We start from the raw sequence: 14,740 nt of genomic DNA, 5'->3' as shown, positions 1-14,740 counted from the left end.
TGTGAGGTTTCCAGTTCAGGGACGCCAATTAGTCATATCTGGCTCTCCCTTGCCTGTCCTTCATTTCTATTGTTTTTTCCGTGATTGTTTTAATCTCTAGGTCTTTTCTTGGGCTTCCATAGCTGTCACCTCAAACCTGTCTTCTTCTATGTCAGTAACTGATTACCTATCTTGTTCCTTGCTGTTTTTGTTAATTTACTAGTTCTGTTAATAATGTTCTTTGGTGCTAAATTAAAAAAAAAACTTCTCTTTTAAACCTATTCTTTGCATTTTAATCTCATCTTTTAACTCATTCATATTTTTGTATAGTTTTTCTCTGATGTGAAGGACTCATGGAAATATTTTTTGCCTTCAGGTTATATTTTCACTCAGACTGCTTTCTTCATCAGTCTTTTGCAGGCTGTGTGCTATCTTCTTTCCATAATTTCCCCTGAAACATGTTCATCTAGTTACTCTGTCATTTCTGTCTGTCTGCCTTGTCCTTAACCTACATTTGCTCTAATATCATCAGTCAAATTTTCCTTGACAGCTATTCTACCTTCTCTGATATTATTGTCTTCCTTGCAGAGTCTCAGTTCCAGGGCTGAATTGTGTTTTATACACTTTTTCACCCTATTCCCATGGTGGAATATTCTTGGAATATTCAGTGGGGAGCCCACAGTGACAGGGAACCCTGGAGTGCTTCCCTCTCTCTGAGAGCCAGAAAGAAGCCAGGTGAGCCCCCTTCCCTTCTCTTCCCTTCCCTCCCCTCCCCTCCCCTCCCCTCCTCTCCCCTTCCCTTCCCTAGGGTTGATCTTTATATTTTCCATCTTGGTCTACTTACCCCATAATCACCTTCTCTCCAAATGTGGGGGCTTTGAATTCTTGAAATTTTCTTTAACTTCTTTGTTCAGTATGCCTCTGGCTGTGGGGCAGAGTGCCTTGCTGAGCATTTTAACTCTAAATTTTAACTCGGCTTTCCTTTTTCAAGCTGTGGAATGAAGTACTCTTTCCCTTGTTTGTAAGCAGTTGGTGAGGATTTTGCTAACTTTTGCCCTTCTGTTGGAAGGAAGAAGATCTGTGGTGTGGCTTCACTCTCCCATCCTTATCCCATTTATTTGACATCAAAGCCTGCAGCAGTCAGAACTGGGCCACACACAGTGTATATTTGGAAGCACCTGACATCCTTCCAGGACTGCATCCTCCTGCATTAACATATCAATTGGATCCATGCTCCCTACACCGGTGAGGATCTGGGGTTTTTTTCCTGCAAGATCAGAGACCCAGCGTCTTCATTTTGCACTATATAAAACTGCAGTTAGGAAATTAAATCCCACATGAGGAGGAAAGACGTTAAGATCTCTTCTGATCACATGAGAATGCAGCAGACGTTCAGCATGAGAGAAAACTGGAAGGAGGAGGCTGGGCTCAAGCCTCATTCAGCACAGATCCGAAGCAGCAGCAGCCACGGGTCTGGGCCAGAGGGGAGATGGGTTGTCAGGCCCCAAACAGAACCCAAGTCCTGTGTGGGTGAGTGGTGAAGGGTACCATCTGCTTATAAAGTGTACTTTTTGTGATCAGTACAAGTTGCTGAATTTAAGAAAAATGACTGCAGCAGTGAAGCAGAAATTCACTGTAAGTATTAATAGGCAGTGGTTGCTGTTACTGTCTTGTTCTCCTTTATACTAACACTCTGCCCCTCCCTTCTCCCAAAAGTGTGCCTAGAAAGGTACGGGATGCTGCAGAACATCCCAGGGCAGCATTCAGGCCCCGCCTCTGGTCTGAACTTTACCTGTACACAGGGCAAGTCCTAAAAGACTCAGAGACCTACCTGAGACAGGAAGCAAGTGACAGCAATGTCAACAACGGCACCACGATAACCCCCCTCAATGAGCGACTGTCCACCGGGAGTCAGGAACTATGTTATGTGTTTTACAGTCTTCGTTTCATATAAGTCTACCCCGTGATACAGACAGAACATGGAAGGAAAAAAAGGCTACATATACAAAATCACACAACTAGAAAATGCCAGACTTAGAATTTTTTCCAAAGTATTTGGCTGAAACACAAATATATTGACTTTTCATTTGACCTTCAAAAGATAGGAAAGGGCCCAAGAACCTTTTGAGAGGACCCAAATCTACCCCCACTACTGGATAAATATAGAATCCCCAAAACCCTCTAAGAGTGAATAAATGGACAAAATCACTGGTTAGAAAAAACGCCACCATTCAAAATATGTTTCAATTTGAAGAGTTAAAGAAAATGTTCCAGGATGCCAAGGCATTATCTCCTCCCCCAAGCAAACAAAAAGTAGGAGAACATGCCAGAAATCTCAAGTTGAGAGACTACTGCACTCTGAAAATGCAACTGTTTTCAGATGAAAAATACAATGAACTTATTTGAAAATACATTGTAGACAGTGAATAATAGATTAGATATGGAAAACAAAACCAGACCCGTGAATTAGAAGACAAATTACTAAAATTCTCCCAAAACTAAGGGAGAAGAGGATGATGATGCAGATGAAGAGATAGGATAGAGTCCCATGGGGTACCCTCAGGACATTCAGACTGTGTTAACAGAGAACTAATGAAACATTTTCCCTGAACTGAATAAAGACATCAATGCTGAGATCAAACTACATCACCAAGGGCCAAACAAAATCAACTGAAAGAGATCCACACAGAGGTATAATTTTAATGCAATAGATCAAGCTGGGGAAAGAGTGCCTACAAAGGGAAGACACAGTGGTGATATTAAAATGCACCGAGGTGGTTCTTTTTTTTTTTTTGTTTTTTTGTTCTTTTTTTTTTTTTTTTTTTTTTTTTTCCACACACACACACTGTATTTTATTTTTACAAGAGATAGATAGACTGACACCAAGCATTGTACATGGATGACCACAACAAAAGCAACAATGATTGCAATTACCAAACATGAAACACACTTATACTATGTCATAATATTGACATTCAGTCCAGTAATCCTCCACTGTAACAGCTCCTTTACTTTGCAGTGAAAATTGATTTGTATATTCTTTTCCTCTGAGTCCTTGTGGGATTTTTTTTTTTAATTCAGACAGAAAGTCACAAAAATTATACTCATCCTCATCAGTTCACTCAGTCCCATGTAATTAATTTCTTCTTTTTCATCTTGATCTTTTGTTAGCAGTTTTATGAGTTCATCAGTTTTTCATTAGAGTTCTGAAAATGCTTATTCATTCAGTTCAGCAGTACAGTCAGTTACCAGAAACCTGTACTTGTCAGAGTCTTTTCCATGAATTTCTTGAAGATGAAACTCTTTTATAGGAACATATTTGCAAAATCATCAGAGTACACCCAGAACTGTCTGTAAATGACAGAAGACTTAAAAATGACCATGGTTAAAGATTTGATGAAAGTTCATAATAATGCAGTTGACAAGAAAATTAGTTATTTCTGAGATATACATTTTAAAGTAATAACTAGGATTATTACTTATAACATTATACCAGAACATATAAGATTTTTAGAAGTTTCCTGTAATGTCTGAAACATTTATATTAACATATTTCCATACATATTTCCATACAAATACAAATATAAGATTTTTAGAAATTTCATGTAATGTCTGAAACATTTATATTAACATATTTCCATACATATTTCCATACAAATACAAATATAAGATTTTTAGAAATTTCATGTAATGTCTGAAACATTTATATTAACATATTTCCATACATATTTCCATACAAATACAAATATAAGATTTTTAGAAATTTCATGTAATGTCTGAAACATTTATATTAACATATTTTCATACATATTTCCATACAAATACAAGATTTTTAGGAATTTCATGTAATGTCTGAAACATTTATATTAACATATTTCCATACATATTTCCATACAAATACAAATATAAGATTTTTAGAAATTTCATGTAATGTCTGAAACATTTATATTAACATATTTCCATACAAATAACCCAATGAAAGTTTAGTATTAGTTGTTTTGTTTGTTTTTTTATACTGCAGGTTCTTATTAGGCATCAGTTTTATACACATCAGTGTATACATGTCAATCCCAATCGCCCAATTCAGCACATCACCATCCCCACCTCATCGCAGTTTTCCCCCCTTGGTGTCCATATGTCCATTCTCTACATCTGTGTCTCAACTTCTGCCCTGCAAACTGGCTCATCTGTACCATTTTTCTACGTTCCACATACATGCATTAACATACGATATTTGTTTTTCTCTTTCTGACTTACTTCACTCTGTATGACAGTCTCTAGATCCATCCACTTCTCAACAAATGACTCAATTTCGTTCCTTTTTATGGCTGAATAATATTCCATCGTATATATGTACCACAACTTCTTTATCCATTCGTCTGTTGATGGGCATTTAGGTTGCTTCCATGACCTGGCTATTGTAAATAGTGCTGCAATGAACATTCGGGTGCACGTGTCTTTTTGAATTACGGTTTTCTCTGGGTATATGCCCAGTAGTGGGATTGCTGGGTCATATGGTAATTCTATTTTTAGTTTTTTAAGGAACCTCCATATTGTTCTCCATAGTGGCTGTATCAATTTACATTCCCACCAACAGTGCAAGAGGGTTCCCTTTTCTCCACACCCTCTCCAGCATTTGTTGTTTGTAGATTTTCTGATGATGCCCATTCTAACAGGAGTGAGGTGATACCTCATTGTAGTTTTGATTTGCATTTCTCTAATAATTAGTGATGTTGAGCATCTTTTCATGTGCTTCGTGGCCGTCTGTATGTCTTCTTTGGAGAAATGTCTATTTAGGTCTTCTGCCCATTTTTGGATTGGGGTGTTTGTTTCTTTGATATTGAGCTGAATGAGCTGTTTATATATTTTGGAGATTAATCCTTTGTCCGTTGATTCATTTGCAAATATTTTCTCCCATTCTGAGGGTTGTCTTTTCGTCTTGTTTATGGTTTCCTTTGCTGTGCAAAAGCTTTGAAGTTTCATTAGGTCCCACTTGTTTATTTTTGTTTTTATTTCCATTACTCTAGGAGGTGGATCGAAAAAGATCTTGCTGTGATTTATGTCAAAGAGTGTTCTTCCTATGTTTTCCTCTAAGAGTTTTATAGTGTCCAGTCTTATATTTAGGTCTCTAATCCATTTTGAGTTTATTTTTGTGTATGGTGTTAGGGAGTATTCTAATTTCATTCTTTTACATGTGGCTGTCCAGTTTTCCCAGCACCACTTATTGAAGAGACTGTCTTTTCTCCATTGTCCGAGGTGGTTCTTGATGCCTGCTTGGGAAGTGTTTGCATCCATCAAAATCATGCAGCACACTTGCTAAATATTTAGGGCTTTGCCCCAGACTTACTGAAGCAGATTTGCCAAGGGTTGGGTGCAGGAATCTCCATTCTTCACAAGCTCTCCCGGAAATTCTGAGATTCACCTGGGCTTGGAAACCATAGCTGGCTGGATGCCAAGAGACAGGGGGCACACAAACTTGTCACTTACCAATCAGTATCCACTAACCAAAGGCTTCTTATACAATAACAAAAAACAGTTAAGAAATAAAGTGGGAAACAGTGTCCATTCAGGAAAAAAATAAATCCCAGGAATGATGTCAACCTGAAATGTGCAAAACCTGTGTGATCAAACTGTAATAGAGAAGAACAAAACTGACTCCATATTAGATCTGTTCCTTTTACTTTAACCTTTGTGTTTTATTGCCTGTGCTTAGTCATGCTGGCTCTGCACCTTTTATAAAAGAATGTTGCCTACAGCCTGAAATATACAGGATAGCCCATTCTCAAGGCTCTGACCTTTAAGAGTCCATTCATATAAAGGTAAAACAGAGGATAACATTTGTCTTGTTGGAGGTTTACAGGAACATGGTGACCTGACCTGCAGGGACAGCTGCAAGAAAAAAGGATTCCAACACCAAGAAGTTTGCAACAACTAACCACAACCCTCCCTCACCCGGCCTTTAAAAGAGCTTTGCTGAAACCCTTCAGGGAGTTCAGGGTTTTTTTTTTTTTTGGCACGAGCCACCCCTTTCCTTGCATGGCCCTGCAATAAACCTTTCTCTGCTCCAAACTCTGATGTTTCTGTTTGTTTGGCACGCAAAATACTTGCGTTCGGTAACAAAACCAGAGGTGCATAAATGACTGCTAACAGCAGCCCAGAGTGAGATTCTGGTTGGCAAAACTTAAACTTGTTTTTCAGATGGGATAGAAGAATTAACCATGTTAATATGTAAATATCTTGTCCAGACATGTAAGCATTCATGCCTAAAGCGTTACTAATCCCTTGTCTGTCAGCAAGAGGAAGTTTGGCAAGAGGAACAAGGGACAGATGTATTTCAAGCCTGAGGTAGGAGGAAGCTCTGAGTCCCTGAGTGGGGTCATGGGGACCAGTGGGCCAAGCACAGGACAGAAAGGTCACGTCCTAAATTTCAGTCCTTACTCGCCAGTAATCAGGTGTGAGATCTTTTGGAAAAAACTTGGCTATCTCTCCCTTGTTGTTGGGCTTTTTTTAAAGTGGATTATTTTTCTAATTACATAGTCCATACACTCAAACTAAAAACAAACAAATACTCTTGAAAAACACAAAACATCACCATATGCCCACCAGTCCTATTTAATGTTGTGTGTGTTTCCTTGGTCACTTCTAGAGCCACGGGTGTGTGGAACCTGCAGAGATGGTGTTTGACAGCTGTCCTTTACACTTTGCATTGGTCTGTGAACCTCTCCATGTCAACAGCCTTCTGCTGCAACAAGGATTGTATTGGCCGCATTCATGGTTGCTTTGTCATTTATCTGCTTCCTTAGTTTTGGATATTTAGACTGTTTTCATTTTTTTAGTATCAAAAATAACTCGCAATGAATGTTTTTGAGCTTTGAAAGTTGCCACTTTTCTAATTTTTTCTTTTTATGGGAAGTACCTAGGAGCTGAATTGCGAAGTCACAGCATAAGCTCATCTTTAATAATATAATAATAAATATGTGCTACACAACTACAAGAATGGATGGGCAGGCCTTCTCACCTCTTCTTGCCTTGGCTTCTTCGTTTGTAGAGTGAGGGTCCATGACCGGAGCCTCCCCTTCAGAACTTCTTGATCACAGTCACTCATTCAGTCAACAGGTGGCAACACTGTGGTCCTTATTGGCTGAGGTCCTGGATCCCTAGAGTTGATGCTCAGGACTGCTGACCAGAAGGAAGGCCCATTCCGATGGGAAGGGGGACAAGGAGAGAGACAAACTCTTGTGCTAGGGAGGGGGTCCTAGCGCTTTGGGAGGCTACAAACTGCTTCTACTCTGAGTGAGCCTTGAAGGTGAGGACGCTCTCTGAGAGTAGACCTGTCCCAACAGGAGGCATTCTCCAGCTGAAGGGGTCAGGCAGGATGCTCAAGGCCAACCTGGTCCAGACCCTGGGGGACATTGGGTGGAGGAGGGGGAAAGGAATCGTTGTCAGGTCTCCCCATGAGTGAATCCTAAACAGCTTGCCGGCCCCTCCAAGTCTCCCCAGACCACCCGGCGACTGTGCTGAGGGCCACTAGAACTGCCTTGTCGCAGGGCCTGTGCACCCCTCTCTCCAGGACCTCAAAACTCATGGTCAAATCCCTCTGGAAAGGTGTGGGAGCCTGGCTCTCTCCTGCCACCCCATAGCTTCCTCCTGCTTCCCTGACCCAAGCCCTCACTCTTATGTTGCCAGTCCACCTCTCAAGCCTGGGCCAACCCGGGGTTAGGGTTGGGGTTGGGGTTAGAGTGAGGGCAGCAGAGCTCCTCTGTAAATCAACAGAGGGAAGGGGACGCTGCCTCAGGGGGCTTTGAGGTGAGGCAGATCCCCAATGTCCCTGAATCCCCATGTCTCAGGGCAGAGCTTCTCTGGAGGTGTGGCCATCAGTGGACCCCGTTAGGGAGACGCTTAGCAGAGCCTGGAGAGCAGAGGATGAGGCAGGCACTTCCCCAGTGTGCAGGCACCCAGGAGAGGGGAGGACGCCAGGCTATTCAGGTAAATGGAGGAAAAGAGCACCCTGTGGAGTCTGTGAAAATGAATAAAGAAACCCTCATTTAAAGTGGAGTGGGGAAGCCCTGAAGCGGGGAGGTCTCACACAGGCATCAGCGGCAGATCACAGACCCCATCGGGAGGAAAGGTTTCCCCCTGACCCAGAAACAGCAAGCGGCCCACCACCTCCGCAGTTCCCTCCTTTCCTCTATAAAGCAAGCCCCTCTCCTCTGCGCTCTGGACTTGCCTATCGTTCACCATAATTTCCTTGTCCTGAATTGCAATTCTCTGCTATTCCTGAATAAACTCATTTTGCTGGTAAAATTACTGGCCCTTTTTTTTTTTTTTTTAAGGTCAACAAGCCTAAGGTGGAAACTGTGTGGAAAGGGTTCAGTGAAAGGCAAGAGAAAGAGGGGACAGTGGGCTTGAACCAGCCTGGAAAGGAGGGACATGGCAGGACACAGGGAGGGGAGAGGATACACAGTGTGTTCCCTGGGACCCCACCCCACCCAGGGCAGGGAAGGGCTGACAAGGGGGAAGAGGCCACAGGGCCGGTGAGGGGGTCTCCAGAAATCAGTGCTGACCATAGCACAGGGCCTCCTGACATCCTGCCCAGTGGGTCAGCTGTTGGGAGGGTGAGTAGGGTGGCAGGACAGACTGGATTCTGGGAGTTTTCCTTTCAAATGTTGACAGAGCCAGACGGGAAGAGGTCCCACCTCAGCGTGGGACATTCCATACCTTCTTCTCCAGCCAGGATCTCCCAGGCATGACAAGTGCACAGCTTTCTCCTCGGCCTTCGAAATCACCTGGTGACCTACTAAAACACAAAGATGTCTTCCTCTAGAAGATGTTCAAATACAGTCCACGAGTTTCTATCCAGTTCCCATGGGCCTCAGACTCTCCAGAGTCCCTGGCTTCCACAGCCTGTCTGTGCTCCATGGTTTGATAATACAGAGTCTCTCCCCTGACCCGCTTCAGGTCCTAGAGGCCTCCCACATCTAATACAGTCACTTTGCAAATATGCTCAGTCCTGGAAGGTGAGACATCTTTTCTCCATAGGAGCTTTTAGCAAGGGATCCAAGACAGCATTCCTCCCATCTGCCACAGGATTCCTCAGGCAGGCAGCAGCGAGGCCACCAAACGTACCAGGAGAAATGCTCTAGTGAAGGGACTTTTCAAGTGCTTTGTCAAAAGTTCAGAACGATAGTACTCCAGCACCAAGGAGAGAAATGTGGCAACCTAAAATCCCCTGTTGCTCCCTGTATTTCCATTCTTACTGTGGCAGAGGCAGAGCAACGAACCTGACACAAAGGAGTTAAACCAGGCACACCTGCACACCCCACACCCTTGTGTCAGTTCACTGGCACCTGAACAAGTGTCAACAGCTTCACCCATGCCAACTTTTCCCTGTCTTTTCCCAAGACATGGAATGCAGACATTCACAGGCATAGCTGATTCTCAGTTGCTGTGATAGACTGTTTCTCTGTGAGGGGGCAGGTGGCTCAGCCCACTCGTGCTGCAGGAAAATGCTCTCCACTAATGAGCCTGCTAAGATGGAAGCATTGATTTATGCACGCGTGCATGTCAGAGGGGCTCATGCAGTCAAGGTTCTGCAACTCCACGCAAGCCCTTGGTCTGCCAGCCCCTTGAGGCTCTGGGGGGGCAGTGAGCCCCTCCTCTGCTCCCCCTAGACCCAGCCTCTCCTCTCTGAAAATACACATGCACGTGCCTTTGTTCCTGCTCCCTCAGCAGCCTTAGTCATTCATTCATTCATTAATTCATTCACTCACTCAACAAATACTAACTGCAAGTCAAAAGCTTCAGCCAAGGTTCTACACACTGGGGATGCAGTAGAGAGAGAAACAGACAAAAATCTCTGCCTTCTCTTCTACTGCAGAAACACAGATGACACAGATCAGTAAGTGAGAAGTATTTTGTTTTTTTATCATGGTAGGTCCAAAGGAGAAAATCTACCAGAGAAATGGAAAAGTGACATTTTCATCCTCTTGCCTTCCTTATCTGTCTCCAAACCCAACCCATCCTTCAGGCTAGGCCACCCCCATCCTCACCCCACAGCTTTCCTGAGTGCTTTCCTAACCCTAACCCTAACCCTAATCCTAACCCTAACCCTAACCCTAACCCTAACACTAACCTTAACCCTAACCCTAACCCTCTGAAGACTCCTTCTGAACTTGTTGTTCAGGGTTTCACATGTACCCAGTTAGGCCAGAAGATCTCACCCTCTCAAGGACTGCAGCCTGCATTGGTCAGGCACACCCACAAAGGCTCAAACGGTGCTGTGCCCAGTGGACTCAGGCGAGGCTCACGGATGACTGTGTGAAAACCAGTGTGGATCTGTGTACAGGTCCTGGGGGTCTTGCCTATGGGGGATGCTTGGGTGCTCCGTGCCATGCACGGAGGAGCCTAGAACGAAGTACATGGAGAGAACTAGCATGTTAGGCAATGCCCTTGGACACGCCTTCTGATTTCATCTTCCCTTGCCCCGCTGAAACAGGGACTATCCACGGTATCGGAAACTCGGAGAGGTTTAGATGGATGAGCCCATGGTAACAGAACTATTGAGTAGAAGGTCTGAGAGTTGAAGGCCAGCGTGTCTGAACTCATTCTTTGAGGCTAGAAAAATGAAGTTAGTCAGCCCTGAAACCAAATTACCTATCTGACGATTTTGTCTAGATCCAGCTCTGTTCTAGTAGAACCTGAGCAAATTTAACATACTAAAACCATAACAATCACTGCATGATTTATAATAGAGCTAATAACTGAACAACAACAACATCAAAAAAGAGGCAGAAAAAGGGGCAAGAAGGATCATGCTGAAGGTGGTTGGGTATATTGAGATTTGACACTGAGCTCCAGTTATGCTGAAATGGAGAGCTGGGAGGAGGAATGGCAATTAGACGTATTCTTTCTCACTCCCTGGGGTAGAATTGGGCCCATTAATGACACTTAAGAAGACATTCTTTTTGGACCTCTGCTACAGGATAGAATGACTGTCAGGAGGCTGGGCAGCTCCATGTGTTGAATGCAGAGAGAGAAAGGAGAGCTTTCCAATTTACACTGTGGGGTGTGGTGAGAACTCAGTGCATAAAAGCTACAATCTTCCTGAAACAAATTTTGATGATACATGTGAAGAGCTTTAAAAACCTCCTATCTTTTGGTTCAGCAATTACTTTAGCAGGAATTTATCCTTAAACTAATTAATAACCTGGACAAATATAACATAAAGGTGCTTCTTGACACAACGTGTAGAATAGGGAAAAGTGGAAATAAACTAACTTTCCATTGTCCAGGGGATGGTGAGACACAACACAAAAAACATATTATGAAGACGTGGAAATTATGTGTATAAAGAGTTTGTAATCATGGGGAAATCCTTACAATATAATGTGATGTGAAAAGAAGAGCAGAAAACATAATTTGATCACCCCCTCAGTGAAGCCTTCCCTGACCACCCAGACTAGGAATTGTCCTCTACACTTCCGCCTATTAGGACCCATCACAATTTTAATTCTATTTAATTAATTATGTGCACAATCATGTTTCTAAAGTCTTTTTTGCATTAGGATGAAAGCCTCAGGAGGATAGTTATCAAGTCTGCTGTATTTGGTCATTAATCCTCAGAGCCAAGAACAGTGCTGGGCACATGGCAGTCACTCAATAAGTACATACTGAATCACATGGAATCATGTAATATGTGACACTTTGCACCTGGCTTCTCTCAGTATATTTTCACGGTTCCTTCATGTTATAGCGGATATTAATATTTCACTTCTTATTACTGAATAATATTCCATTGTATGGATATACCACATTTTGTTTATCCATTCATCAGTTGATGGAAATTTAGGTTGTTTCTACTTTTTGGCTATTATGAATAATGCTTTTATGAACATTTGTGTACAAGTTTTGTATGGACATAGGTTTTCATTTCTCTTGAACATATGTCTAGGTGTAAAATTACTGAGTTAAAAGGTAACTCGATGTTTAACAATTTTAGGAATTGCCAAAACTGTTTTCCAAAGAGGCTTCACCATTTTACATTCCCACCATCACTGTGTGAAGGTTCCAATTTCTTTGCATCCTGATCTACACTTGCTATTGTCAGTCTTCTTAATTTTAGCCACCTAGTGGATATGAAGTGATATCTCAGTGTGGTTTTGATTTGCATATGCATAATAAATAATGATGTTTAACAATTTTCATGTGATTTTTGGTCATTTGTGTATCTTTTTTAGGTAAATATTCACTTAAATAGTTTTCCTATTTTTAGTTGGATTATTTATCCTTCCATTGTTGAGTTGTAAGAATTCTGTACATATTCTGCTTACAAGTTCCTTATCAGATTCATGATTTGCAAATATTTTCTATCATTCTATGGGTTGCCCTTTTCTTTTTCGTTCTTTGAAGCTCAAAAATTTAAAATTTTTGTGAAGTCCAATGTATTTATATTTCCTTTTTTGCTGTGCTGTTGGTGTTGCATCGCCTAGTCTAAGGTAAACAATATTTACTCCTGTGTTTTCTTTTAAAAAGTTGTATAGTTTTAGCTCTTACCTTTTAGGTCTGTGATCCAGTTTATTGAGGTATAGTTGATTTACAATACTATATAAGTTTCAAGTGTACAACATATTGATTCACGATTTTTAAAAGTTATACTTATTATTATAATTATATATTATATAATTATAATTATTATAAAATATTGGTTATGTTCCCTGTGCTGTACAGTATGTCCTTGTAGCTTATTTATTTTATACATAGTAGTTTGTACCTTTTCATCCCCACCTCTAGCTTGCCCCACCCCCTTCCCTTTCCCTGCTGGTAACCACTAGTTTTTTCTCTATATCTGTGAGTCTGTTCTTTTTTTGTTGTATTCACTAGTTTGTTTTATTTTTTAGATTCCACATATAAGTGATATCATACAGTACTTGTCTTTCTCTCTCTGCTTATTTCACTAAGCATAATACCCTCCAAGTCCATCCAAGTTGTTGAAAATGTCAAAATTTCATTTTTTTTTTTATGGCTGAGTGAGAGTCCATTGTATATGTATGCCACATGTTCTTTATGCATTCATGTATTGATGGGCAGTTAGGTTGCTTCCATATCTTGGCTATTATAAAGAGTGCTGCTATAAACATTGGGGTGTATGTATCTTTTCAAATTAGTGGCTTTTTTTTTTTTTTTGATATCTACCCGGTAGTGGAATCACTGGATCATATGGTAGTTTTGTTCTTAGTTTTTTGAGAAATCTCCACGCTGTTTTCCATGGTGGCTGCACCAATTTACATTTCCACCAGCAGTGTACAAGTGTCCCCTTTTCTCCACATCATCACCCACATTTGTTATTTGTGATCTTTTTATGATGACCATTTTGACAGGTGTGAGGTGATATTTCATTGTGGTTTTGATTTGCATTTCTCTGATGATTAATGATGTTGAACATCTTTTCATGTGCCTGTAGGCCATCTGTATGTATTCTTTGGAAAAATGTCTATTCAAGTCTTCGGCCCATTTTTAAAATTGAGTTGTTGTACCCATTTTTTAAATCAGGTTATTTGTTTTTTTGATGCTGAGTTGTGTGAGTCATATCATTTGCATATACTTTCTCCCATTCAGTAAGTTGTCTTTTCATTTTGTCAATGGTTTCCTCTGCTGTGCAAACGCTGTTAAGTTTAATTAGATCTCATCTGTTTATTTTTGCTTTTTTTCCCTTTGCCTTAGGGCACAGATCTAAAAAATATATTGCTACAATTTATGTCAAAGAGTGTTCTACCTTTGTTTACTTCTAGGAGTTTTATGGTTTCAGGTCTTACATTTAGGTCTTTAATCCATTTTGAGTTTATTTTTGTATATGTGTGAGGCAGTGTTCTCGTCTCATTGTTGTACATGTATCTGTTCAGTTTTTCCAGCACCACTTATTGAAGGACTGTATTTACTCCCTTGTATATTCTTGCCTCCTTTGTTGTAGATTAATTGACCATAAGTTTGTGGGTTTATTTCTCATCAGTAAAGGCAAATGCACAGGATGATCTAGTTTTGAGTTAATTTTTGTGTATGGTATGAGGATATCCAGTTGTCCCAGCACTGTTTATTGAAGAAAATATTTTTTTTTCCATTGAATGGTCTCAGCACCCTTGGCAAAATCAATTGACTGTAAATGTAAGGGTTAATTTCTGGACTCCCAGTTTGATTCCATTAACCTATATGTTCATTCTTATTCCAGTACTATGCAGTCCTGAATATAGTAGCTCTGTAGTGAGTTTTGAAATTAGGAAACATGAGTTATCCAGCCATGTCCTTCTTCAAGATTGTCTTGGTTATTCTGAGTCCCTTCCATATCCACATAAATTTAGGATCAGCTTGTAAATTCCTGCAAAAAATTCGACATGGGAGTTTGATAAGGAGTGCATTGAATCTGCAGATTGGTTTGAAGAGCGTTGTCATCTCAATAATATTAAGTCTTTCAATCCATGAACGTGGGATGCCTTTCCATTTATTTAGATTTCATTTAATTACTTTCAGCAATGCTTTGTAGTTTTAATATACAAGTCTTGCACTTCTGTTAACTCTCTTAAGTATTCCTTTTGATGTTATTGTAAATGCAATTATTTTCTTAACTTCATTTTCAGATTGTTCATTGCTAGTGTATAGAAGTGCAACTGATGGTTGTGTTTTGAACTTGTAGCCTCCCACATTGCTAAACTACTTTATTAGTTCTAATAGTTTTTTGGCATGTGTGATTCCCTTAGGTTTTCTACATAAA

The sequence above is a fragment of the Balaenoptera acutorostrata genome, chromosome 8 (assembly GCF_949987535.1).
Source record: "Balaenoptera acutorostrata chromosome 8, mBalAcu1.1, whole genome shotgun sequence".
NCBI classification, from domain to species: domain Eukaryota; kingdom Metazoa; phylum Chordata; class Mammalia; order Artiodactyla; family Balaenopteridae; genus Balaenoptera; species Balaenoptera acutorostrata.
Note: the sequence above shows the minus strand (reverse complement) of the source record.